The following is a 6,052-nucleotide window of genomic DNA, read 5'->3' on the forward strand; positions in this document are numbered from 1 at the left end:
TGGATGATTTCTTATACAGTTTAAATATTCCTAGTTATTGATGCTGCGGTAGCAGATGATCTTGACAAGCCTCTAGAGTTAGATGCGATTTTGAAAGGTCTCCAGCTTAAGCAAAGTGGTAAGGCAGCAGGTCCAGACGGCTTTCCGATTGATTTCTACAAAAGGTTTGCTAAAAATCTGGCACCTTTATTGTTAGATATGTATAATGATTCTTTAGCAAATGGTTCTCTTCCCTTAACTCTCACTCAGGCCTCTATTTAACTCATACTCAAGCAGGATAAGAATCCAGATGAATGTCAAGTCAAGTCACCTTTATTTATACAGATTGTATCAAAGCAGCTTCACAGTGATAACATGAAAATAATACAACAAAGTTTGTTTCTAGAAGAAAATTCCGTCATCGTCCACCTTAAGTAAGGCAGATCAGTAATGTTGTTGAATATTAAATGTCCCAAACTAAGCAAGCCAAAAGCCAAGACAACAGTGGCAAGGAACCAAAACTCCATCAGGTGACAGAATGGAGAAAAAAACCTTGGGAGAACGCAGGCTCAATCAGGGGCCAGTTCTCCTCTGGCCAACGAGCGAACAGTGTATGATTATGATCCAGGCAGCATTACAGGTCAGAAATCAGATTGGATCAGAACATTCAGAATATTTATCCAGTTCCATCTGGTTGGAAGTCAGAGTCATCACGCCAGTATGGAGACGAGTTTGTTGAGGATCAGTGCTGATGGCTGTCGTGTCGATGAGGCCTTCATAGGGCTGATGAGGCTGGCACTTCAGGGATATGTCATGGATGGGTCCAGGCGCAGGTCCACCATCTGATCTGGATACGGCCGGGATCCAGCTGACTTCAGTAAACAGGGGAGGGACTGGTTGACACTTCAGGACTGCGTTGTCATCGTGTCCAGGCGCAGATCCTTCATCAGATCTGGATACAGCCTGGATCAGGCGGACTGCGGTAAACCTCGGATAAACAGAGAGACTAATATTAGCGTAGACACCATCCTTCTTATGATGTAACAAGTACATCAGGATTTATGGGGAGTGTTCCCGGTTCTGGCTGACCTAAACTATGCAGCCTAACATTGAATTATAGAAGTCTATAATGTGTTATGTTTATGCTAGGCCAAAGAGATGTGTTTTTAGTCTAGATTTGAACTGACCGAGTGTGTCTGCTTCCCGGACAATGTTAGGAAGATTGTTCCAAAGTTTTGGTGCTAAATAGGAAAAAGATCTACCGCCAGCAGTCGATTATCAAGTGGCCGGAATTTTGAGATCGCAATAGACGTGAAGAACTATAATGTATTAAGAACTCGCTCAAGTACTGGGGAGCTAAACCATTTAGTGCTTTGTAAGTGATCAGCAATATTTAAAAAATGTATACAATGTTTAATAGGGAGCCAATGCAGTGTTGACAGAACTGGGCTAATATGGTCATACTTCCTGGTTCTAGTAAGAACTCGAGCTGCTGCATTTTGGACCAGCTGTAGTTTGTTTATTAAGCGTGCAGTGCAACCACCCTGTAATAAGAGGTCCACTGGAGGCAAGTTGAAAGATGAAAACCCAAATGCAGTTTATTATAACTAAAACAAAACATGAAACAAAAACATGGCGTGGCATGAAAACAAAAACCAAAGCATGAACATGAACTATGCACAACAGCAGACTTACAGGAAACAATACTTGACAAAGACGCATGGCAAACATGAGGGCTTAAATACACAGACTAATGACAACACAAGGGACACCTGTGAACAATGATCAGACAATAAACCAATGACAAGACATGGCAGGATCACATGACAAACAGGGAATCACATGACACAGAAACATGACAAGAACAAACCCAAAACGTGACACACCCATAATAGCATTACAATAATCTAGCCTTGATGTCATTGATATCATGTCAACACATGAACTAATTGTTCTGCATTTTTCATTGAGAGCATATGATGTAATTTAGGTATATTTTTAAGATGAAAAAAATGCGGTTTTACAGATGCTAGACACGTGACTTTTAAATGAAAGATTGGTATCAAAAAGCACACCCAGGTTCCTAACTGATGACGAAGACTTGACAGAGCAGCCATCAAGTGTTAGACAGCATTCTAGATTATTACATGAGGAAGTTTTTTGTCCAATAACTAGAATCTCAGTTTTTTTCAGAATTTAGAAGTAGAAAATTACTAGTCATCCAATTTTTTATATCAGCTATGCATTCCGTTAATTTTGTGAACTGGTAAGTTTCGTTAGGTTTTGCAGAAATATACAGCTGAGTATCGTCAGCATAACAGTGGAAGCTAATTCCATGTTTCCTAATGATATCTCCTAAGGGTAGCATGTACAGAGTGAACAGTCCTAGTACTGAGCCTTGTGGTACACCATACTGAACTTGTGATCGATCAGACATCTCTTCATTTACTGCTACAAACTGATAACGGTCAGATAAGTATGATTTAAACCATGCTAATGCAATTCCACTAATGCCAACATAATTTTCGAGTCTATTTAAAAGAATGTTGTGGTCGATAGTGTCAAATGCAGCACACTAAGATCCAGTAACACTTATAGAGAGATACAACCACGATCGGATGATAAGAGCAAATCATTTGTGACTCTAATGAGAGCTTCTCGGTACTATGGTACGGTCTAAATCCTGACTGGAAATCCTCGCAGATATCATTTCTTTCTAAAAAAGGAACATAGTTGTGAAGATACTGCCTTTTCTAGTATCTTTGACAGAAAAGGTAGATTCGAGATCGGCCTGTTATTGACTAATTCTGTAGGACCAAGTTGTGTTTTTTTAACAAGCGGTTTAATCATAGCCAGCTTAAAAGTTTTTGGTACGTATCCTAATGACAAAGATAAATTAATGATATTAAGAAGAGGATCTATGACCTCTGGAAGCATCTCTTTCAGTAGCTTAGCTGGTATAGGGTCTTACATACATGTTGTCGTACATACCTCTTCTATAGTAATGAATTAATTTTTTTCCTTAGGGAGACTACAATGCACTCCCTGATGCAATACTGTAGTAGCACTTACAGTATTTATAGTTATAAATATTTCATAGTTATAATTTTCTCCCTGATATTATCAATCTTATAAGTGAAGAAGTTCATAAAGTCATTACTGCTGTGCTGCCTGGAAACTTCTGGGCTTGAAGTTTTATTTTTCGTTAGTTTAGCCATTGTTTCAAATAAATACCGAGGGTTTTGTTTATTTTCTTCTAGTAGAGTTGAAAAATAAGCAGATCTAGCAGCTTTTAAGGCCTCTCTGTATGCAGTCGAGCTCTCTTTCCATGAAAAGCGAAATACCTCTAGTTTTATTTTCTTCCAGTTGCGCTCCATTTTTCTGGCTGCTCTCGTTGTACCATGGCGTTGGACTATTTTCTTTAATCTTCTTTAAGCACAACGGAGCAACTGTGTCTAAAGTGCTGGAAAAGTGAAAGTTTCTGTCACAATATCAAGTTCTGCATAATGTGGCAATTGGAGGCCCATAAGTTTGTTAAATTCTAATGTCAAACTATTGGCTAAGGTGCTGGCTTGCCATCTGGATCCCTGTCTTCCTCTGAAGATCAGACCGGTTTCATTAGGGGGCGACAATTAGTGTCAAATATTCAAAGACTCTTAAATATAATTTTTTCTCCATCCACCTCATCTCATCAGATGCAGAAAAGGCCTTTGACCGGGTTGAGTGGAATTATTTATTCACCATATTACATAGATTTGGCTTTGGCCCCTTTTTCACATCATGTATACGCCTTCTGTACACTGCTGCTATTGCTAGTGTGAGAACAAATTTTGTTTGTGTTCCCAATATTTCCCCCTCACAGGAGGTACATGTCAAGGTTGTCCTCTTTCCCCACTATTGTTCGCTTTAGCAATAGAACCTCTTTCCAAAGCCTTGAAAAATTATCCTCTCTTTTCAGGTGTAGCATCTGAACCCTCCTTTCCCCTCCCTTCCCCTCCCCCACTGGGCCCTGCAGGCCTCTGCAGACCGAGTGAGCCTGCCTTCCTTAAATCCAACCAAGAAGAAAACGGACAACTCTTGTCTTAAGGATGCCGTGCGGTCCAGCGTGGCCTCAACAGGCCCAGGGCAGGAGGCTTCGAAGTATCCAGGACATGTGCTCACTCCAGCATCAAGGACAACCTCAGGACTTCAGTGACGTCATTCAACACGGACGAAGTCCCTCGCAACATTCACCATGTGCTCTTTGTGTCCTGCCGGGCCAGAATGTGTAGGCCACAATCTGCACTCCAGCCATGAGAACATCGACAATACAAGTTCATCCTATCTTCTTCATCCAACGGAGAAGAAACGATTGCAACTTGCACCATGACTTTTGACACTCAAGGACCCAGCAACGAATTCAATCTTCAACCACTTCAAGAATTGATCATGCAAGTATCTATTTTAATGAGGTGCTCTGAAAATGATAATCTTATGGTTATTTTCATACAAAAATAGATCTTGCTCCATAGTTCTATTTCCTGTTTCCGGTTCCATAACACTCACCACTTGATCTATGCATGTATGGATGGATGAATGTATGTATGTTTGTTTGTTTGTTTTGCTTAGTTTAGTTATGTTTGTGATTTAGTTAATAAAACTTGTGCATAATTATGAATTTGGTTTCTGATCCTCTGTTTGCATACAAAGTCCCTTTTACGATCTTGATCTTGTTACATGCTCTTAAGCGATGTACAGGCTAAGGAATAATTATTTTTCAGTGACCATGAAAGATACATTGTTCTTAGAAAAATAATAATCAATCAGTTTGTTGGAACTGATTAATTGATTGTAATATTAATTTGGCTTACCTCAAAGTTAATCTAATTAACTGACCCAAATATTAATAATTAATCATAATTGGTAATTATGGATTATTAATAATATTTCCCCTTTGAGCTAATGTCCTTACACAGGTATTGTTAGAGGAGGGAACGAACATCGTGTCTCGCTCTACGCTGATGACCTTTTGCTTTTTGTTGCGAACCCTGCCGGCTCGGTCTCAGATCTTTTGAATATTTTTAACAATTTTGGATCTTTTTCTGGTTATAAGCTTAATATAAACAAAAGTGTATGTTTCCCAGTAAATAACTTGGCTAAACAAATCCCAGTGGAGGCCTTGCCCTTTTATGTATCCTCCACAAAGTTTTGTTAGTTGGGAGTAAATATTTCTCACTACTTTGATCTATTATATAAATATAAATTTATATGAATATAAATTTATATAAATTTATATAAATTATATACAATTTTCTAAATTGCTCACTCAAGTAAAATTAGATTTGCAACGTTGGGATAAGCTACCTCTTACTCTATTTCGTAGAATTCAGTCAATCAAAATTAATATTTTACCTAGGTTTTTGTTCCTTTTTCAGACCCTTCCAGTGTTTTTACCAAAGTCCTACTTTAAATTGTTGGATGGGGCTATTTCTACGTATATATGGCAGGGCAGACCTCCCACGTTAAGTAAGGCATATCTGCAGAGACATAAAAAAGATTTTTTTTATTCATTACTGGGCAGCAAATATTAGCAAAATTCACAGTTTGTATAATTCTCCCCATTTAAATTGGTGTTTATTAGAAGCCTGCTCTTCGTCTTCGCTTTCTGCCTTGGTGTGTGCTCCTTTGTCCAATCGCCCCTCAAAATACACTACAAATCCAGTTGTATGTTCTTCTCTTTGGATTTGGAGGCAATTCAGACAACATTTTAAACTTGCAGCTGCTTTTCTTTGTGGACCTATTTGCAATAATCATTTATTTGTGCCTTCAACCTTAGATTCTGCTTATATTTTATGAAAAAATAGAGGCCTCACATATTTTTTCTGATTTATTTGTTGGAGTTTTTAACAACGTTGTTTGATATTACAAAGAAATTCAATATACCACAGTCTAACTTGTTTTGTTTTTTTCAAGTACGCAATTTTGTTCATTCTCACTGTCCTTCCTTCCCAGACTTGTCTGAACCTTCTTTATACGAGAAGTGCTTAATACAGAAACATGGCTCTATATCCATTTTATACAATTTAATTCTTCC

This window comes from Squalius cephalus (assembly GCF_949319135.1).
Source record: "Squalius cephalus genome assembly, chromosome: 3".
Classification (NCBI taxonomy): Eukaryota; Metazoa; Chordata; class Actinopteri; order Cypriniformes; family Leuciscidae; genus Squalius; species Squalius cephalus.